A 23,576-nucleotide genomic window follows, 5' to 3' on the forward strand; every position below is an offset into this window, starting at 1 on the left:
GTGCCAAAAAGCAATCATGTGTGCCAAAATCCCAGTGCAGACACCTGTTAAATACCTATCCAAGTTGTGCAGTCCCCGGAAAAGTGAGCAGCGCAACTTTTAGTAAATGAGCCCCAATGTCTCTTCTCATCCAATGTTAGCATGGAAGTGAGACATTGCATGGAGAACCCACTTACTAAAAAAATAACCTGATATATTACTACTGCGTGGGTAAGAGGGGGCGAGAGTGTATGTTCACCCCGGTACAACATGAGAGAGATGTCTTTATTTCCGCTTGTGCTAGTAACTTTTCTGTATGCCTGTAACTGTATCTACTTAATGTATTCGCTCCATCTCATTTGCAGTAATTGCATCATTTGCATTATTACACTTTAAACTAAAATTTCTTCATTTGATCCACATCACTGTTTTTAATTAAATGAAAAATATATACATTTTTAAAGAAACTCCTGTTGTCAAGGTAACCATGAGCTATTATGTGACAGCTTCTCACATTGTGCTGTAGAAGCATTGTTTGTAAGGGTTGACTAGCGGCATCATAAATAATATGTTGTGTATGCAAACTGTTAGCGCTAATTTAATTTATGCTCCGCATAATCAATTACTGACTATACATAGATTACTCATGAGCAGCGCTCGGGAAGAGGAACATTTCTCTTGCTGCACATCATTACAGTACAATTTTCTGCAGGTATTTCCTGTAACTATTATATGAAGACAAAGTATTCCCATGGTCTGTAAATACTCCGCAGAGAATTAGGTCAGCGTATAAATAGGATAAGGAGCTGTCATAGCAGGCAATTAGTGGGAACAGTCCAGAAGTGTTCAACCTTAGTTGTTTTATAGTCTGTAGTGTCACTTGCCTGTGGATGCCCCCTGCACAAAGTCTACAGGCCAGAGGGAAGTGGCAGTCATCACATCATTGTAAAATAATGACTGCTCCCCTGCAGAACCTGCTGTCATGAAAATTTAAAGAGGATCTCCAGCATAACAGCAAAGGCTATGTTTTTTCCCATGCAGTTTTTGTCACAACTGAAAAATAGGTGCAGGTCCTGAACTAACACCTCTCCCAGCCTACACTTCAGGTCCTGCACTATCCCACGGTGGCTGAGTGGGTAGCACTTCTGTCTTGCAGCGCTGGGGTCCTAGGTTCAAATCCCACCCAAACATCTGCAAAGAGTTTGTATGTTCTCTCTGTGGTTGCGTGGGTTTCCTCCAGGTACTCTGGTTTCCTCCCACACTCCAAAATATACTGGGAGGATGATTAGATTGTGAGCCCCATGGGGACAGGGACCGATTTGGCATGTTCTGTTCAGCGCTGCGTAATCTGTAGGTGCTATATAAATAAAGAATTAATATTAAGTGGCAATTGGTAGACGTTCACTACTCTGAGTATGTGCTAAGTATGGCAAGCTAACTCACTAATTGGGCCAAATCCAAGATGGCGGCAATGTACAGATTTGAGGGGCAAATAATAGTCAAGGGCGTAATAAGGGTCAGCATACATAGCAATAGCACAATAGAGAATATAGTTACATAAGTAGCAAGAGAACAGTACAAACAGTGAAGTATAGAGTGAGTATATATAGAATTTCTGGACGCTTGCCCCAGATTCTGATTGGTATAGCGATCCTGCACATAATAGTGTGCTGCCCATGGACATGTTGGCTCCATCCCATGGCCTGCACACCTTGTACAGAAGGGGAGTCCTTGCATTATAAAGGTAAAAGCGTTTATTCCAAATGTATATAAGGAGCAGTTATTTGTACTTTCAGTAAAGTAAAAAGTAAAAACTATGTCTGAGTTTCTTTGGAGTTTAATAAATGACCCTGTCTTATTTTAGAATTCTAAATCTGCCATGGATACAAAGAATCATAAAAAACAGTTTATCTGCTCTGTTATATTTGTGTGACATAACAGAGATAACCGAGTCAGTTGTCGTCTTTTCCCCTCATGATAGATTACAGATGGATATATTTTATTACGTATTGTAAATCAAATCTCCTTTATATATAAAATGCCAAAAAATGGATAGCTGCACTTGTTCTTGTAGTGCTGTGAAAAATGTACTTTTCATGACATGTATTTATTAGATGCCATTTCTCAAGTCAAATGGTTGTTCTAGGCTGCATAAGCAAACAGTTGGATTTTTTGTTAACCATTGACTGTACTGGATGTCTACATGTTCATAAAAGTTTAGATTAACACTTATTGCCTCTGATCCGATTATAACAGGTCAGCCACATTCTGTGAATACTTACCTAGACCATAGACTTACCTAGACTTACCATAGGTAAAGTCTAGGTATATTAAAACAAAATATTTAGACCCAAATGCTAATTAAAACAATCCTTCCCCTTCTTCAAATGTGTGATAGACAATAAAGTGGTGACTCTTTGAGGGATACCTTGTCACTGAGGGGGGTTCTATTGCAATAGGTAGGATCTTATAGGTAGGATCGAACAATAGAGTAAGTCAAGTAAGATAGGTTACCAACAAAATAAGAAAGGGATGTGAACCATGACCATTCATAACATTATATTGGTATGGCCTGTGTTGATCTGAGATGCCTAGGGCCTACCTGTCAAAACCACTTCTTGGGGCCACTTCTATACAGCACCCTGCAAATATCATCTGTCATACATAAATTACTGCTATCCTCCTCATGGTCTGCAGACATGAACAGATCCTCTTAGCTCTGTGATCCATGAATACACTGAAGCAGGTTTGCAAAAGCAAAAAGGTTATAAGGGCCTGTGGAGTGATAGAGAAGGCGGAGGTCAGGTCGTAATCATACTCGTTCGTAAAACATTGCCTGTCATTTCAGTCATCCTGAACATCTACAGCATATTACATAAACATAGTTTGTAAAACAACATACCCATAGTATTATATTACTGAGATGTAGGGACAAAGATATGTTTCCTACTCCCCCCCCCCCCCAATAAAATAGAAATCTTCCTTTGGATTGTGACCAATTTGCAACTATATAATCACCTTTTGCTGTTGTAGGCATGGATTTACAATATTATATACTTCTCTCCTTTTGCTAAACTACAAGTACATTTACATAGAAAATCCTGAGAGAGCAAAAGCCAAGACGAGAAAAAAAAAACAAAAAGAACACAAAGCTTTGGCTCTCATTTCCCATGCCACGCCAGTCCTTCAACAGACTAGAAGTTTGAGGGGTCACAGGACCCACTTCATCCAATCAGATGCCTCCTTGGAACAGGGGACAACACAGAAAGTAAATTCCCCTTGAAAACAGAAGTGACATCACGTCTCCAAGGAGACTAATCATTCCTGAAGCCAAGAGAATAGTAGCCAGAGCAAGGTCACAACAAAGAGAGCAAACAAAGTACAAAATCACAAGTAGAGAAGTCTGAGCTAGAGCCAAAGCTCAGGATACCGGAAATACATTTACCAGAGAAATCACTAAAGTATGGAGCCAACTGAGAAGAACTCTATAGCCAGTAACCTAGGAAGAGTAGGCACTCTTATGTGATCTGTGGGTCCCAGCATCCAATCAGATTGTACCAGACCTCAGGGATCCAGAACACATTGGGAGCAGATGAGTAGCATAAGAAGTGGTACATTAAGTCATTTTCACAGTTTTCTGGGTAACTGAGCCACAAGTTTATAATTACACATATAAAACAGAGGGGAGATGAGAACTCATGAGCAGCATTACTGTGGAAAAAGAAAGAAGAAGGAAGAAGAAGAAGAGAGAAGACCTGCTCTAACATGAATGCATTTTTTAAACCCTGAAATACTATTGTTCATGCCTTTATGCTTGTCAACTCTCATTTTGGCTTTAAATGCCTTTATTTAGTACAATTTTTTACCAGCTCACTTTGGTAATCCATAGAATCATTGAAACAAAATGATAAACACACAAAAAATGTGGTAGAGACAGAAGCCTTCAGCAAACGCCCAAACATAGCTAGCGCACACTGTATACCAGGCACTAGCTTGTTTGAAAAAGATGAGTTGAGGCCACTTGATTTCCCAATATAGTTTGTCTATAATTCTTAGTTGCTAGGTTACCAGCTAACAGCAGCATCTTATATGGTGTCTTTGTATCTTACTGCCAATTAGAGGGGAACTGTATCACTAAATATAGCGCTTCCTTGCAGGATGGGAGAAATAAGCAGATAAATTGATATCATGTTTTAAACAACAGCAGTTATCACTGTTTAGAGGGAGATAACAATAGAAAGAAGGGCGTTTAAGGAGACAATCTCAAGACATATCCTTGTTAAATAGATGCTCTTTATTAGAAATGTATCATCAAAATGTACTTATTTTGTGCATCAAGTTTTTCATGTAAACTTTTTACATCTTCCATATTAATGTATCTAGATTTACAGTGAATCTTTTAGTTCCAATTCACACACCTTTTTTATCTCTTTGCTAAAAAGTAACACTTTAAGTAATACAGTAACAATATTAATTATGATATATACAGCTAATAAAAAGGTGGCTCTCATCAAAATAGAAAAACACCACTCCTTTATTTTATTATAAGCAGCAGAAAAAGCAGAATGCCAAAACAAACAGGACCATTTCATGTCCTACACAATTCATTGGGCCTCACAGTACCATGAACGGGACCTCATGGCTCTGGTGGCAACCCTGACTATAACATTCAAGTCAGACTGGGCTATACTCAGAGCAACTGAATGGTAAGTATCAGAAAAGATAAGGATATCACATGCAGTGTCGGACTGGGTTTCCTTAGGCCCACCAGAGAAAATCAATCTGGCGGCCCAATCTTCATTATCCCCCAGGACATATACTTTCAAACTTTATAGCTTTCAAATTGTTTTGTTTTCTGATGGACCTCTGGGGTTCAGTATTGGTTTGAGCCAGGGCCCACCGGAGGATCCTCTGGTACTCTGGTGGGCCAGTTCAACACTGATCACATGCCCGCTCTGAAAGTGAAGAGGATTACAACAGTCAATTACTGGGACTCAGCATGGGACAAGGAAGAAAAGGCCTTAAAAGGGCTATCCTCAGGTCCTATAGATCCACCTTCCACCCGATCTACCTTTATAGGTAGATATGTGGTGGTATGTTCCCTTTATATAATGGCATATCATTGAGTCAGAATTTTCAAAAGTTGACTCATCTCAGGCAAAATTTAACAATGCGAGATTTCACACATAAAAGTAAATTCTAGAAAGAAAATGTCATAACCTACCTGAGAGGGTTGGGAGTTTATCTGGATAAAATCTGGTGACAGAGTCCCTTTAAAAGAAATCTACCATTTGCTCTTATGCATTATGAACCAAACATACCTTGAGAATGCTTTACCTACACTGATGCATAAAAATATCTTGTTTAATTCCTGAACTGAGTGGGTTTGCTAATAAAAAAACAATATAATTTATGATAATGAGGCTCTGTCGCTTTTGTGGCTGCTCTGGTGCTTCTCCTCTTGCCCTAATTATGCACTGCTTCTGCCTTGTCCTGCCCAGCATAAGCCGAAAACACTCTATTTACTGTGCTGTCCCTGACAGGCATACGTAGTCAATGGCTGCACCATGCCCCAGCTGCTGTGTATAAGTCATCTAGCTCAGGTTGATTAATCCATTTGTATTAATATTAATCCTTGTTTATATACAGCAGCCAGTCTGCACCCAACTTTCCCAAAGTCCAGAATAATAGGTTTTTTTTTTAGCAAAACCACTGAGTTCAGGGATTAAACAAGATATATGCCTGCATCAGTGTAGCTACAGCATTCTCAAGGTTTGCTTTGGTTCACAATGCATAAATGCATTTCTACCATAAAATAAAAACAATATATCTTTGACAAATTGCATTTTGTCCCATTTTTAAAAATTTTTCACAGATTATCAATACATTAAAACGGAATGAGGCATGATGCAATAGACTTTTTACCTTGCTCCTCATATCTATAATAAATTTTACTCATACTTACTCATAGTTTTTGCTATATTTTTGCCATAGTGCTCTGTATGCTTGTTTTGCATGAGGGTATCATTTTAAAACTCTGACTGTAAAAAAAAATGACATTTTGAATTAGAAAGCCTTTTCGTGTATACTGATTTATTCTAAAATAATTCTGCTGCAGGCAAAAATATGAAATATGTTCTCGGTATTGCCATCCTTCCCGGTTTTTCTAGCAATACCAGACTAATATATTTATGCGGTTGTATTTTTTTATTTTAATAAAGGTACAACCTTGTTGACTACAGGGGATTCATCAACCTGCAATGCGGTGATGGATTTCATTACATTCAGTGAACTGTGTTGGCTTCTAGCAGCACATAACAGGCATCTGTGATAGAATTTTTTTGTATATTCTATTTACATCTGTCATGTAAATGTTTAGTTGTTATGACATTCAAAATGTGACTGACATATTAATAACATATTAATTCATGTATTTGGATAATGCCAGGAAAAGACTACTCAGCCAATAGGTGAAAGAGACAAATAACTTCTGCAGGCAGTGATTGGCTGGGTGGTTGGGTTTACATGTAGAGCCTGCATTGCTTCTACAAACGCAATGCAAACACCTGGGGGCGGGGCTCGGCCCGGTCGCATCGGCGTTTCTAGTGAAACACATGTGATTGGCAACAAGCACCTGATGTTTTGTACATGTGGGTACTGGTTACAGATAACTTGCAGTTGAGATCGGGCCAGACCACACCATCAGGCATTTGCATTGTGTTTGTAAATACAATGCAAGCTCCACATGTGAACGAACCCTAAGTGCTCATTTCCTGTGTATTGAAAGTAATTGGAAAAGGAATGGGGGGAGTGGGGAAGTGATGCAACTTGTTTTTTTACCCATTCAGAACCTGTTATAATGTATTTCTTTCGTGAAAGGAAGAAACCTAATCATAGATCATACCATTTACTGCCTAACATTGTCTTAGTACATAGCACAACTAATCTGTCCCACTATATTTTGTGATATAGATGCACACCCATCTCTAGAATTACTATACACTAGTTTTGAAAACAGTACTGGTCCTATCTGTGTTTGGGACTTTCTGTCCCTTCCCTTTTAGCTTTGCTTCCTAAAATGGTTGTCAAAGCCACTTGCAAGTATTTGCCCTCATTCTGATCTGTTTAAATCTTTTATATCAGTGGTGGTGAACCTATGGCACGGGTGCCAGAGGTGGCACTCTGAGCCCTCTATATGGGCACCCTTGCCATCACCCCAGGGTAGAGTTTGCCAAACAGGACTCAAGGCATCTTGCAGTCCCAGGCAGCCCAGGACCCTAGGAGGAAGCTATGATGATAATCCAAACTTCTTCTCCTTTCTACTGTATTGGCGTCCTCAGGTGACTATAAAATTTCAACCTGTGAAAGAGCAGGGAGTAGTAAGTTAATGCTAAAATTGTTGCATTGGCACTTTGCAAAAAATACCTAGGTTGTGGTTGTAGTTTGGGCACTTGGTGTCTAAAAGGTTTGCCATCACTGTTTTATATGTTTGTAAAACCATAATGTTTAGAGAAATATGACTAGAGTGACACAAAATGCAGTTTATAAATGAAAGTCTATATTAAAAAGAGAAAAGTGATCATAACCTATGAAAAAGTAATTGCCCCTAAACCTAATAATTGGTTGTGTTATTCAATCAAGCTATTGTGATAAGTACCAATGAGTCTTTTGGATACTCATTTTTGCAGAAATGTTGTAATTCTCCCCAAGACGTTTTACTAGCTCACTTCAAAATCTAAATTTGTTTTTTCTTAAGCCATTGAAAGGTAGATTTGCTGGTGTGTTTTGGATGATTTTCCTGCTGCACGACCCAATGCTCTTCAGCCTGAGGTCACAAACAAATGGCCTGACATTCTCCTTCAGGATTTGGTGGTTGACAGAAAAATTCATGGTTCCATTTATCACAGCGAGACTTTCAGCTCCTGAAGCAGCAAACACCTTGGAAGATAACACTACCACCACCATGTGGTAGGATGTTCCTTTTCTAAAACAGATGCTATACGCCAGATATAATGTGACTTATGGGGGTGGCATTACCAGAGCCCCTCAGTGCTGCAGATTCAGAAGCTCTTCCCGCCTACCATTGTCTAAAGTGATGAGGGAGCAGATTGGAATGGGGAGACAATGAAGCAGCTTATGGAGCCAAAGTACTGAGAGGCTCTGGTAATAACCCCCAGAGCCCTTCTTACTCATTATCATAATTTTAATAGTTGGTTAAAGCTAGTACTACTGTACAATGAAACAGCCTGCAAATCTGCAGAATAGAGGGGCTCTGGGAACCACCTCCGTAGCCTTTCAGGCTCATTAGAGTAATTATAAAAGTTGATTTTAGAAGCAAGGTCAGGGGTAGTACATATAAGAAGATTAACCCCTGTCACAGTGCCTGGATCTATGGGTAAGTGTCCCTATTTTACTTGATTTTGAAGGTAGATTTCCTTTAATGTTTCCTTGTATTTTTCTTTAGCAGATAAAGTGGGCAAAGTTGGAGTTAAAAGAGGACTTTTATGGTCAGTCGTCTGTGAGAAGTAGAGTGGTGGGTCCTGGGGCACATACAAGTGCATCTCAATAAATTAGAATATCAGCAAATTGTTAGTTTTTTAAGTTATTCAATTCAGGAAGTGAAACTCGCACATATGTAGATTCATTACAAACAGAGTAAACTTTTTCAAGTATGTTTTTTGTTATTGTTGATGATTATGACTTATAGCCAAGGAAAACCCAATAATTATTCTCTCACAGTATTAGAATATTAAATAAGACCAACTATAAAAAACTTTTTGAACACAGAAGGGTTTTCCAAAGAAAAATTATGTACAATAGATGCACAGGACTTATGGAAGCCCAGGTTGCATTGCAGCCTTCAGCTCATCTGCATTGTTGAGTCTGGAGTCTCTCATCTTTCTCTTGTCAAAACCCCATAGCTTCTCTATGGGGTTAAGGTCTGGAGAGTTTGCAGGCCAATCAAGTACAATCAACAAAGCTAGAGTGCTGAAGTCAGAGGGTCAAGAGCCACTTCACATAGGTGTATCCAGGATATTACGGTAGCTACAAGTTTTGCATTCCATGTGTCAAGCCACTACAGACCAAAAGACAATGCCAGAAGCCTCTTACTTCGGCCAAGAAAAATAATTGCATTGTTGATCAGCAGTCCAAGGTTTTGTTTTCAGATGAAAGTAAATGTTGTATTTCATTTGGAAATCAAGGTCCCGGAGTCTGGAACACGAGTGGAGAGGCTGACAATCCAAGCTGCTTGAGGTCTTGTGTGAAGTTTCCATAACCAGTGATGTTATGGGGACCCATGTCATCTGCTGGTGTAGGTACACTGTGTTTTATCACTTCATGCTTTCCTCTGCCGACAAGCTTTTTGGAGATGGCATTTTCATTTCCCAGCAGGAATTGGCACCTGTTGTACTAATACCTACATAACACTGCACAGTATATACAGTGCAATCTCTATTAACAAACCCGTTTTCAGTAATCAGACCCTTTTAAAGGGGTTTTCCAACAAAAAAAATCACATGTCAATCCCCTAGAGATGTTAGCACAATAAAGATAATTTTAAGCAATAAAACTGAGTAAAATTATAAAGTAAGGACTCCTATCACTCCCTAGGCTGGTCAGTCTAAGATTCCAGAGTGTGGATGGGAACTCTCTAAGCAGACACATTATAATCCATCTAGTTCTGTGGGGTGACAATGTGGTTAGATTATCAAGGTACAGGTTTATATACACTTTCATCTGGCTCCTGACATTTTACTAACACACTGACACATTGAAAGAGATGAGACTGATTAGAGATGCATGATATGCATAATATGCCTATTACACAGAGGCTGACAGACTTTTACACTGTTACACTGCCAGCTCTGCTACATCTCTGTTCTCACAGATATGTGCCTGCCTCCCCCGGATCACTTATCTCCTTGTAGTTTGTTCACTATGTGCAGGCAGGAAATGGATCATTGTATGTGTCAGTGCGAGCTCTGTGCAGGGGGCGTGGCTACAGAAACTCTGTAAGCACGGCTGTCACACAGAAATCCAAGATAATGACCACCTGACCCTAAAGTCAGAGGTTACAGTGTCATGTCTAGGGGCAATTGAAATTGTGTACAGCAGGACTGATAGAGACATGTTGGACTTATATCTGTGAAATGCTGTATTTTTGTTAATAACAGTGAATTAGAGATAATGGCCCCAAGGAGGAGCCATTTTTACCACGGGTGAATAATGATTCCTATGATTTTTTTTTACATGTAATATATTGTTTTCTTTATTATAATTTTGGCCTGTACAAAAATGCTACATTGTCAAAGAATTTTATTTTAACTTGCAAAGATGCAAAGAAAATGTAATATGTCTAATTAACTAAGTAAAATAAATTTTTTTCTTTGCTACAGACATGGGAAAATTCTGATTTAGAAACAAAAAACTATAAACTATATAAATGAGGTATCGCCATGATTATAGCTACCCATAGAATAAATATAACCTATTATTTCCATTGCGTCCCCCATGACGGCCCCACTTGGAGGATGACCCCTTGACCTCTGTAGGGACAGGAAGCAGAGAAGTTAAATACGCACCCCCTGCATCTACACTCCAGTGTCTCCAGGGCAGGGAGTAGAGAAATCTCTCATCCGTTCCTTCCATCCAAGAGGGACAGTGAGAGGGGAGAATGTGTGGCGCAGGGATCTTCCTCTTACCCCTCCGTTCCAGGACAGCGATCGGTGCAGACGACCCTTCCTTGTTCAGGCATTTCGGGCTGGTAGTGCCGGCTCTGTCCGCGACCCCGTGAGGTTAATGACACCCGGACTTCAACAAAATGGCGGCAGTGCACTCGATGCGGTCACCAGTGCCGACTTCCGGTGGTGCGCTGGAAGTGACGTTTCCAGTCACGGAGTCCGGAAGCAGGCGCGTGGAGCAGTAAGATTAAAAGCTAGCTGGGACGCACAATGATCTGAGGTCTAATGCTCCGGTGTATCAGCGTGCTATAACCCTCCTCTGCCTAGTCAAGGTACCTATTCAATGGAAACGCTGCCTGACATTATCATAAGATACATTGGCCTGACATTATTAATATATACATTGACTCAGTGTTATATATGGGCTGTATATTTTTTTCAGGCAATACCATATCGGGCCAATTTATTGCCTAACCTCACGGTTCTGTGTGTTCAAGGCAAGTATGAGCAGCATTCCCTTATATATATATATATATATATATATATATATATATATATATATATATATATGACGGTTATATGGAATATGCTAATATATATATGTGTATACATAGGTGCTGTGTATAACCATTGGCAATGTGGAATCTTGCGCTATGGATGCTGTGTCTATAGATCCCCCGCCTATAGCTCCTGTGAGTGGTTTTGGGGTCTCTAAGTGTTACTGTGGGTTATATCCTAACATACACAAATTATTTTATGCTTAAATTTAAAAATTTTAAAATATAGTATTACTATTCTTAGATAGTAACACTATTCTCTTTCTCTGTTGGTAAGAACCGAAAGAGAAGGAGAAGCATAGAGAATCTAAGGATCTGCCTCCCAAGGATACGGGAAAAGAAAAGTTACCTCCTGCCGATGCAACATGTGCTTTTACAAGTTATCTAACGACTATAAGAAAGCAGTTTGCAAGGACTGTATTGATAACCTCCTGAGAGAGGAAAAATCATCCTTTATGGACGAAATGAGGACTTTTATAAAAGGGGAGGTTCAGTGTTCGTTAGCTTCATCACTTGCTAACCTCTTGCCTCAGGAACCTGTGCAAAAAAGACAGGGAGTAGAATACCAATCGGAGTCCGATATAGAGTCAGTAGAGGGTTCGGTCAAGGACTCCTTAGATTTAGATTCAATTCCATCTACATCTGCAGTTAAAATGGAATCTAAATACCTGTTTATGTCTGAGGATTTAGATCCCCTATTAAAAGCCATGAGAGACAGACTAAAAATTGAAGAGGTTGAAGAACCAACATCTATTCAGGATGAGCTCTTTGGGATCCTTAAGGCAAAAAAGAGACGCGTCTTTCCGATCAATAAGACCCTGAAGGATCTAATCCTTGAGGAATGGAGAGAACCAGAGAATAGAATATCTATATCAAGAGAATTTAAAAATCCTCTATCCTTCGAGGAGGAAGAATCAAAGATCTGGAATTCCTTTCCTAAATTAGATGTCCAGGTCACGAAGATTGCGAAAAAGACTGATCTTCCCTTTGAAGATTCTATTTAATTCAAAGATCCCATGGACCGTAAAGCAGATAGCCTACTGAAGAAGACATGGGAATCGGCTATGTGGAAACTTAAATCGAATATTGCCACTACATCAGTCTCTCGTACCCTTTTTTTCTGGTTATCTGAGCTAGAAAATCATATCAAGGATGGTACACCAAGAGAGGTTCTCTTAGAAACAATACCTATACTTAAATCAGCAGCAGCCTTTGTCGCGGATGCCTCAGCAGAGGGTGTAAGATTTAGCGCGAAAGAGGGAGCACTTTCTAATTCAGTAAGAAGAACGCTCTGGTTAAGACAGTGGACAGGAGACTTTAGGTCCAAATCGAAACTGTGTGGCCTTCCTTTCCAAGGGGAATACCTCTTCGGACATGGGTTGGATACCATTCTTGAGAAGGCAGCCGATAGGAAGAAGGGCTTTCCTGAGGCAAAAACGGCTCAGAAGAAGCAGCCCTTTCGGGACCAGAAAGAGAAAAGATTTCCCTATAGAGGGAAAGGAAAGCAGGGGAAATGGAGCTACCCCAAAGGAGGTAGAGGAAGGGGTTTCCTCCGTAGCTCCAGCAACACTACCACATCATTTAGAAAATGACGAGTGGGGGGAAGACTCCTGGAATTTCACCAGCAGTGGACGAACATTACGCAGAATCCATGGATTTTAACGTTGCTGAAAGACGGTTACAAGCTGGAAATTACATCTCTTCCTCCCCAAAGATTCTTTCTTTGGGGAGGCAACCATCTCCAGAACTCGCTCGTCAGTTGTGGTTGGAAATTCAAAAATTACTAAATCTGGATGTCATCATTCCAGTTCCAGAATCACAAATTTGGGAAGGTCATTATTCCCCATTATTTCTGATTTTAAAAAAAACCAACGGTGTATTCAGGATGATATGCAACCTGAAAGATCTGAATCAATACATCCTATACAGTAAGTTCAGAATGGAGACAGTGAGCTCGGCTATCACCCAAATTCCTCCAGGAGCCTTTATGTGCACAATCGACTTACAGGATGCCTATTATCATGTGCCAATACATCTAGCATCCCAGAAATTTCAAAGGGTTGCGGTCCTCAACCCAGAAGGGATCATATGTAGAGATGAGCGAACATGCTCGTCCGAGCTTGATGCTCGTTCGAGCATTAGCGTACTCGAAACTGCTCGTTGCTCGGACGAATACTTCGCCCGCTCGAGAAAATGGCAGCTCCCGCCGTTTTGCTTTTTGGCGGCCAGAAACAGAGCCAATCACAAGCCAGGAGACTCTGCACTCCACCCAGCATGACGTGGTACCCTTACACGTCGATAGCAGTGGTTGGCTGGCCAGATCAGGTGACCCTGGGATAGACTAGCCGCTGCCCGCGCTGCTCGGATCATTCTGTGTCTGGATGCCGCTAGGGAGAGAGCTGCTGCTGGTCAGGGAAAGCATTAGGGTGTTCTATTAGCTTACTGTTAGGCAGGAGTGATTCTCCAAGAACCCAACAGCCCTTCTTAGGGCTACAATAACGTTCTACTTTTTTTTTTTTTTATTTGCATCTAGTACCATTTTGTGAGGAATTAGCAGGGGGACTTGCTACCGTTGTGTTTAGCTCTTAGTGGCACACATATCCACCTCAAACACCAAAGTGGGAAAATTTAGTAGGGGTTGGATTTCAATTAGGCACAGTCTGCCATTTTTCCTTTTTTATTTTACGTTTATTTTGTTTAATAACTCAGTGTCATCTCATCTGGCATAGTAGTGTGCTTTCATACTTGGCTAGAAAATAGCCATAGGAGAATCCAAACGGCTTACGCCTACAGTAGCGTTATATATTTGATTTCTGGTTGATCTGCTGGTGGCTGTACTTGCTGCAGTGCATCTACTAGCCAATTGTGAGCAATTTGTAGTGAGACTTGCGACCGCTGTGTTTTGCGCTTAGTGACGCACATATCCATTGCAAAGACCGAAGTGGGAAAATTTAGTAGGGGTTGGATTTCAATTAGGCACAGTCTGCCATTTGTCCTTTTTTATTTTACGTTTATTTTGTTTAATAACTCAGCGTCATCTCATCTGGCATAGTAGTGTGCTTTCATACTTGGCTAGAAAATAGCCATAGGAGAATCCAAACGGCTTACGCCTACAGTAGCGTTATATATTTGATTTCTGGTTGATCTGCTGGTGGCTGTACTTGCTGCAGTGCATCTACTAGCCAATTGTGAGCAATTTGTAGTGAGACTTGCGACCGCTGTGTTTTGCGCTTAGTGACGCACATATCCATTGCAAAGACCGAAGTGGGAAAATTTAGTAGGGGTTGGATTTCAATTAGGCACAGTCTGCCATTTGTCCTTTTTTATTTTACGTTTATTTTGTTTAATAACTCAGCGTCATCTCATCTGGCATAGTAGTGTGCTTTCATACTTGGCTAGAAAATAGCCATAGGAGAATCCAAATGGCTTACGCCTACAGTAGCGTTATATATTTGATTTCTGGTTGATCTGCTGGTGGCTGTACTTGCTGCAGTGCATCTACTAGCCAATTGTGAGCAATTTGTAGTGAGACTTGCGACCGCTGTGTTTTGCGCTTAGTGACGCACATATCCATTGCAAAGACCGAAGTGGGAAAATTTAGTAGGGGTTGGATTTCAATTAGGCACAGTCTGCCATTTGTCCTTTTTTATTTTACGTTTATTTTGTTTAATAACTCAGTGTCATCTCATCTGGCATAGTAGTGTGCTTTCATACTTGGCTAGAAAATAGCCATAGCAATAGGATAGCATCGTTTGGTTTTAAAAACTCAAAAACACAAAAAAAAAAAAAAAAAAAAAAAAGTTAAAAAAAAATTAAAGCTATAACTCTCATTTTAAAAATGTTTAACCCGAGGGCTAGGGGTAGAGGACGAGGGCGGGGACGTGGGCGTCCAACTACTGCAGGGGTCAGAGGCCGTGGTCCTGGCCGGGGTGAGACACCACCTGCTTATGAGGGAGCAGGGGAACGCCGCAGAGCTACACTCCCTAGGTTCATGTCTGAAGTTACTGGGACTCGTGGTAGAGCACTGTTGAGGCCAGAACAGTGCGAACAGGTGATGTCGTGGATTGCTGACAATGCTTCGAGCAATTTGTCCACCAGTCAGTCTTCCACGCAGTCCACCCATGTCACCGAAATCGCCACTCCTCCAGCTCCTGCACCTCAGCCTCCTCCCCCCCAGTCTGCCCCCTCCCAGGAAAATTTGGCATTTGAACCGGCATACTCTGAGGAACTGTTTTCTGGACCCTTCCCACAGTCACAAACCACTTGTCCGGTTGCTGCTGAGCAATTTTCCGATGCCCAGGTTTTCCACCAGTCACAGTCTGTGGGTGATGATGACCTTCTTGACGTAGTGGAAGTGTGTAAAGAGGTGTCCGACGATGAGGAGACACGGTTGTCAGACAGTGGGGAAGTTGTTGTCAGGGCAGGAAGTCCGAGGGGGGAGCAGACTGAGGGATCGGAGGATGATGAGGTGACAGACCCAAGCTGGGTTGAGAGGCCGGGTGAACACAGTGCTTCTGAGACGGAGGAGAGTCCTCGACCAGAACAGGTTGGAAGAGGCAGTGGTGGGGCCAGACGGAGAGGCAGGGCCAGAGCTGGTGCATCAGCGCCAAATGTGTCAACTAGTGAAGCTCCCGTGGCGAGGGCACTTGCGGCGAGGGCTAGATCTTCAGAAGTCTGGAGGTTCTTTAAGGAAACACCGGATGACCGACGGACTGTGGTGTGCAACATTTGCCAAACCAGGCTCAGCAGGGGTTCCACCACTACTAGCTTAACTACCACCAGTATGCGCAGGCATATGAATGCTAAACACCCCACTCAGTGGCAACAAGCCCGTTCACCTCCGGCCGTGCACACCACTGCTCCTTCCCCTGTGTCAGCTGATAGTCAGCCCCCTGCCCAGGACCCTGCCACAAAAACCCCATCGTCGCCTCCACGATCCTCCACAGCATCCACCAGCGTTCAGCTCTCCATACCCCAGACGCTGGAGCGGAAACGCAAATATAGTGCAACCCACCCGCACGCCCAAGCCCTTAATGTGCACATCTCCAGATTGCTTAGCCTGGAGATGCTGCCCTATAGGCTAGTAGAGACCGAGGCCTTTCGCAACCTCATGGCGGCGGCCGCCCCTCGGTATTCGGTCCCCAGCCGCCACTACTTTTCCCGATGTGCCGTCCCAGCCCTGCACCAGCACGTGTCAGACAACATCACCCGTGCCCTGACCAACGCCGTTTCTGACAAGGTCCACCTGACCACGGACACGTGGACGAGTGCTGCCGGGCAGGGCCACTATATATCGCTGACGGCACATTGGGTTAACTTGGTGGAGGCTGGGACCGAGTCTGACCCTGGGGCTGGTCATATACTGCCGACGCCGAGGATTGCGGGGCCTACCTCGGTCCAGGTGTTTCAGGCCTACTATGCCTCCTCCTCCTCCCACCCCTCCTCCACCTCCTCCTCCGAACTACCATCCGTGGGCACGGCGCCATCAGTCGGTAGCTCTAGGCACAGCAGCAGTGCCGTTGCTAAGCGACAGCAGGCGGTGCTCAAACTGCTGAGCCTAGGCGATAAAAGGCACACCGCCCAAGAGCTATTACAGGGCATCACGGCGCAGACTGATCTGTGGCTGGCACCGCTGAACCTGAAGCCAGGCATGGCCGTAACCTGGTGGCGGCTCTGCAACTCGGCAGACTGACACATGTGCCATGCCTGGCCCATGTGTTAAATCTGATAGTTCAGCGTTTCCTCAAGACATACCCCAATCTGTCAGATTTGCTCACGAAGGTGCGCCGCATCTGTGCGCATTTCAGGAAGTCCAGCACAGATGCTGCCACTCTCAGGGCAGCGCAGCGCCGCCTCCAACTGCCCGCTCACCGACTGTTGTGCGACGTGCCCACGAGGTGGAATTCAACACTGACCATGTTATCCAGAGTTTACCAGCAGCGCCGAGCCATTGTAGACTGCCAGATGTCAACTTCCACCAGAACTGGTAGTCAGGTCAGTCAGCTTCCTCAAGTCTACAATGAGGAGTGGACGTGGATGTCTGATATCTGTCAGGTGCTGAGTAACTTTGAGGAGTCAACACAGATGGTCAGTGGCGATGCCGCCATCATCAGCCTCACCATCCCGCTGCTTGGCCTGTTGAAAAACTCTCTGATCAGCATGAAGTCGGAAGCTTTGCGCTCGTCACAAGAGACGGGGGAAGAAGATTCCCTTGTTGATAGCCAAAGCACCCTTAGGTCTGTTTCTCAGCGCATATCGGAGGAGGTGGAGGTGGAGGAGAATGAGGAGGAAGAGGAGGAGAATGTTGGCGAGACACAAGAGGGGACCATTGTTCAGTCCTTCACTGTTCAGCGTGTATGGGCAGAAGAAGAGGAGTTGGAGGAGTTGGAGGAGGAGGAAATGGACAGTCAGGACAGTGAGGGGAGTGAATTCTTACGCGTTGGTACTCTGGCGCATATGGCAGATTTCATGCTAGGCTGCCTATCCCGTGACCCTCGCGTTCAAAGAATTTATTCCAGCACCGATTACTGGGTGTTCACTCTCCTGGACCCACGGTACAAGCAAAATCTTTCCACTCTCATCCCTGCAGAGGAAAGGAGTGTGAGAATGCATGAATACCAGCAGGCCCTGGTTCACAAGCTGAAACAGTATTTCCCTTCTGACAGCGCTAGCGGCAGAGTGCGTAGTTCTGCGGGACAAGTAGCGAGGGAGAGTAGGCGAGCAGGCAGCTTGTCCAGCACTGGCAAGGGTACGCTTTACAAGGCTTTTGCCAGCTTTATGTCACCCCAGCAAGACACTGTCACCTGTCCCCAGTCTCGGCAGAGTAGGGCTGATCTTTACAGAAAGATGGTGAGGGAGTACGTAGCTGACCATACCATCGTCCTAAATGATCACACAGCTCCCTACAACTACTGGGTTTCAAAGCTGGACATGTGGCACGAACTGGCGCTGTACGCCTTGGAGGTTCTTGCCTGCCCTGCCGCTAGCGTCTTGTCCGAGCAGGTTTTCAGTGCAGCTGGTGGCATCATCACCGATAAGCGTACACGCCTGTCGACTGACAGCGCTGACAGGCTGACGCTTATTAAGATGAATAAAGCCTGGATTTCTCATAATTTCCAATCTCCACCAGGTGAAGGAAGCTCAACCTGAATAATTGATCCACTCCTCCTCCTCCTCATTTTCCTCCTTCTCCTCCTCTTTGTACAGTAAAGCAGAGGAAACTGGCTATTTTTTGACAGGGCCCACTGGCTCTAGCTATAGTACTTTATGCATTTAATTTTTCTGGAGGGCCACCGACCCGGTCCTCTGTTTTAAACAATTTTTGGGAGTGCCACATACAGGCACTCAATCTATTCAATTTTTCTGGAGGGCCACCTACCTGCTCCTCTGGTTTGAAAACTTTTTGGGACTGCCACATACAGGCACTCAATCTATTCAATTTTTCTGGAGGGCCACCTACCTGCTCCTCTGGTTTGAAAACTTTTTGGGACTGCCACATACAGGCACTCAATCGATTCAATTTTTCTGGAGGGCCACCTACCTGCTCCTCTGGTTTGAAAACTTTTTGGGACTGCCACATACAGGCACTCAATCTATTCTATTTTTCTGGAGGGCCACCTACCTGCTCCTCTGGTTTGAAAACTTTTTGGGACTGCCACATACAGGCACTCAATCGATTCCATTTTTCTGGAGGGCCACCTACCTGCTCCTCTGGTTTGAAAAATTTTTGGGACTGCCACATACAGGCACTATCCAAATTAAATTGTCTCCATAGCAGCCTCCACACGTTGTCTCCATTGCTACCTCCAAAAGTCGTCCATATAGCTGCCTCCATACATCGTCCCTTTATCAAACGAGGTGTGTCAGGCAGAAATTTGGGTTGTTTTCATGGATTCCACATCAAAGTTGTTAACTTTGTCGCCACCCAGCTGTGTTATCCACAAAATATACTAATAAACTTTTATCATTTACCAATATTATTTCAGCGCTTCTTGCGCATCTGTTTACATTCCCCTCACCCGCCATATCCCAAACTTATAAGAACGCTACTACACTTGATCTTATACAAAAGGTTCTTAGAAGTGCTGTTTGGGGAGTAGCCTAGAGACAGGGGCTTGGATTGGCGAAAGCTCGCCTGGCTGCGGAGCGCCAGCTCCATCCCAAGATCCAACTAACATAGTTTTAACTGCAGCACCTTTAATCTACTACTAGTTCACTGCCTCCATAATAATAATAATAATCTTTATTTATATAGCGCCATCATATTCCGTAGCGCTTTACAAATCATAGGAAACAAATACAAATGTAATGTAACAGAGCACAACATTTGTATGGAACAACAGGAGTGAGGTCCCTGCTCGCCAGAGCTTACGGTTTATGAAGATGATGGGGTAACACGAGGTAAAAGAATATTTAATGGTCAAGCCATTCTTCTTAGGGAATAGAACAAAATATAATAAATGGAATTGCTGTCGCTTGAACCACTCAGCCGTCATCTTATATACCAGGTCCAGGGTGAATGGGACTGTAGAGAAGTCTGGTGCCTGTTGGTTGCTGGATAACAGATGGGAGGACGACACAGGACGGGTTAGTAGAAGAGTTAAAACTTCATGCAGTTAATGAGTGTTATAGGCTTGCCTAAAGAAATGGGTTTTAAGAGCACGTTTGAAACTTTGGAGGTTAGGTATTAGTCTGATAGTCCAGGGCAGAGCATTCCATAGAATTGGTGCAGCTCTAGAGAAGTCTTGGAGACGCGAGTGGGAGGTCCGCACTAGGGTAGAGGTTAATCTAAGATCACTGGCGGATCTAAGAGCACGGGTTGGGCGATAGACTGAGATAAGAGAGGAGAGGTAGGGGGGTGCAGCATTATACAGAGCTTTATGGATGAGGGTTATTATTTTAAACTATTCGAAAGGAGACTGGCAGCCAGTGCAGCTACTGGCATGAACTGTAAGCATACATGGTCCCCTTATCAAACGAGCTGTGTCAGGCAGAATTTTGGGTTGTTTTCATGGCTTCCACAACAAACTTGTTAACTTTGTCGCCACCCTGCTGTGTAATCCACAAAAAATACTGGCAAACTTTTATCATTTACCGATATTATTTCAGCGCTTCTTGCGCATCTGTTTACATTCCCCTCACCCGCCATATCCTAAATTTATAAGAACGCTACTACACTTGATCTTATACAAAAGGTTCTTAGAAGTGCTGTTTGGGGAGTAGCCTAGAGACAGGGGCTTGGATTGGCGAAAGCTCGCCTGGCAGCGGAGCGCCAGCTCCATGCCAAGATCCAACTAACATAGTTTTAACTGCAGCACCTTTAATCTACTACTAGTTCACTGCCTCCATACATGGTCCCCTTATCAAACGAGCTGTGTCAGGCAGAATTTTGGGTTGTTTTCATGGCTTCCATGTTAACTTTGTCGCCACCCTGCTGTGTAATCCACAAAATATACTGGCAAACTTTTATCATGTACCGATATTATTTGAGCGCTTCTTGCCCACCTCCTTTGGTTCCTCTCTGCCACCCATTGGTTTGAAGCCTGAGTCCATTTAGGGTATGTCGCCATGCCACTCTCTAGCCTGCCGCTGCTGCCTCTGCATGCCGTCCCCTATAGTGTCAGGGTCAATTATTGGATGTTTTAGATGCTATCTAGCTTCATTCTGTCACTCTGTCATGGCCATGCTGTTGCCCATAATTTTGGCATAATGGTGCGATTATGCAGCCTCAGAGGCATTCATGCATGCTGCCCCTGCTGTTTCCTGTCCATTTCCGTGGTGTTTCCATCCTTTTCTGAGGTTCCCAGGTGTTTGGCCAAGCTTCCCTGTGCAGAGCCTTGGTCCCCTTGAAAAATGCTCGAGTCTCCCATTGACTTCAATGGGGTTCGTTATTCGAGACGAGCACTCGAGCATCGGGAAAAGTTCGTCTCGAATAACGAGTACCCGAGCATTTTAGTGCTCGCTCATCTCTAATCATATGCCATTTCCAGTAGAAGGCGCTTCCCTTCGGAATATCCTCGGCTCCAAAGACGTTTTCGAACATTATCATCGAAATAGTGGCCTTCCTAAGAACAAAAAGGATAATTACAATCCCCTTCTGGACGATCTATTAATTGTGGCAGGATCCGAACAGGAGCTAACCTATCACAGGGACTTTACAGTTGCCATCCTCAAACAGTTGGGTTGGATCATAAATTGGAAAAAATCAGATCTGAATACCAGCAGGGTTATTACATTCCTGGGGATCTCTCTGAATTCATCGCTCCAGATGTCCTTCCTTCCACAGGAAAAGATATTAAAAATTTGTCAAGAAGTGGAATCATTTCAGAAGAGGATCAATTGTTCCATAAGGGATGTGATGAAGTTATTAGGCCAGCTGACATCATGTATCCAAGCAGTCAATCAGTGGAGTCAATCTCATACTCGCAGATTACAAAATTGGCTCCTATCCGTGAGGGACAAAAATCCGACCCATCTAGATTAGAAGATAAAGATCCCTGCAGAAGTCAAGGGAGCCTTAGCTTGGTGGACACATCAAGAGAACCTGAGGAAAGCCATAGCCTGGCACCCATGGCCCCTGTGGTCTCTCCAGACGGATGCAAGTCGGTCTGGATGGGCGGCAAATTTCGAAGGATCCCTTGCTCAAGGGAAATGGCCTCTATCCATACAAAACCGCTCCTCCAATTACCGGGAGTTGAGAGCAGTGTGGGAAGCCATGAAAGCCAGCAGAGATCCCACCATGTAAGGATATACTCAGACAACGTTACCACAGTGGCATATTTACGCCACCAAGGGGGCACTAAGAATATCGATCTTCTTCTTCAGTTGGGCAGAGGAGAACATAGTATCCCTACCTGCAGTCCACCTGAAAGGAGAAGAAAATACAGTGGCAGACTATCTAAGCAGGAAATCCATCAACCAGAACGAATGGTGTCTGAACAATGAGGTCTTCAAACATCTAACCCAAAAATGGGGTGTTCCAGAAATAGACCTATTTGCAACCCGCACAAATGCAAAGACAAAACTTTTCTTATCGCTAGACGGATCAACACCTATGAGCCAGTTAGATGCGTTCAGACATCCTTGGAATGCGGCATTGATGTATGCCTTTCCACCTATACCAATAATCCCAAAAGTGGTACAGAAGATCCAAAGAGAGAAGGCAAAAGTAATTCTGGTAGTACCCTTCTGGCCAAAAAAGATATGGTTTCCGTCACTCAGGAGGCTATCTCTGGAAGAACCAATTCACCTCCCTCCTCGTGCGGACCTACTATTCCAGGGACCACTTCTACATCCAAATCCCCAGGCTCTCCAATTATCGGCTTGGATCCTGAAGGGGAATTGCTAAAATCCAAAGGCTTGTCCCACAAGGTCATATCTACCTTAAAGGCAAGTCAAAACCTGTTACCCAGGCTATTTACTCCCGTATATGGAAAAAGTTTGTGTCATTCTGCAGACCTAAGATTCCTAACCAGAACTCTCCTAATGTCTCCCAGGTATTGGATTTTCTCCAAGCAGGGTTCGACAAGGGCCTGAAGACCAGCTCTCTGAAGGTTCAGATATCTGCAATAAGCGCCTTCTTCGATAGTCCTCTGGCAGATCACCATTGCGTAAGGAGTAGAGATGAGCGAGCACTAAAATGCTCGGGTGCTCGTTATTCGAGACGAACTTTTCCAGATGCTCGAGTGCTCGTCTCGAATAACGAGCCCCATTGAAGTCAATGGGAGACCCGAGCATTTTTCAAAGGGACCACGGTTCATGAATAAAATGTGTTATTTAATTGAAAAAGAATGTCTTCTGATAAGTTAGCAGATGTATGCAAACATCTGCAATCTATTCTTCACTGTTCAGCGCGTATATTATCTCCCGACAAGTTAACAGATGTGAAGAACAGTGAAGAATAGAATAAAAACAGTGAACACAGGATAATTTAAGTGAAAAACGCAGTGAAAAACACAGTGAAGAATAGATTACAGATGTTCGGCATATCTGCTTACTTGTCGGGGTGATACGCTGTCCCGGGATCCGCTCCTCTTCTTCCACTGAAGTCTCCCCGTGCTGCCCGATGTCTCCCCGTGCTGCCCGATGTCTCCCCCGTGCTGCCCGATGTCTCCCCCGTGCTGCACGATGTCTCCCCCGTGCTGCACGATGTCTCCCCCGTGCTGCCCGATGTCTCCCCGTGCTGCCCGATGTCTCCCCCGTGCTGCCCGATGTCTCCCCCGTGCTGCCCGATGTCTCCCCCGTGCTGCCCGATGTCTCCCCCGTGCTGCCCGATGTCTCCCCGTGCTGCCCGATGTCTCCCCCGTGCTGCCCGATGTCTCCCCCGTGCTGCCCGATGTCTCCCCCGTGCTGCCCGATG

At 43.7% G+C, this 23,576-nt stretch overlaps 1 long non-coding RNA gene across 1 annotated transcript in view; it reads right to left on the reverse strand.

The window, feature by feature from the left end:
• LOC140126439 (uncharacterized) overlaps positions 1-23,576 on the reverse strand; it is a 126,588-nt gene that overhangs the window by 14,343 nt on the left and 88,669 nt on the right. The window contains exon 4 of the long non-coding RNA XR_011854828.1: positions 2,582-2,754. This is a non-coding gene — a long non-coding RNA (uncharacterized lncRNA). The remainder of the gene's footprint in view (positions 1-2,581; positions 2,755-23,576) is intronic.

Source organism: Engystomops pustulosus, chromosome 4, assembly GCF_040894005.1.
Source record: "Engystomops pustulosus chromosome 4, aEngPut4.maternal, whole genome shotgun sequence".
NCBI lineage: Eukaryota > Metazoa > Chordata > Amphibia > Anura > Leptodactylidae > Engystomops > Engystomops pustulosus.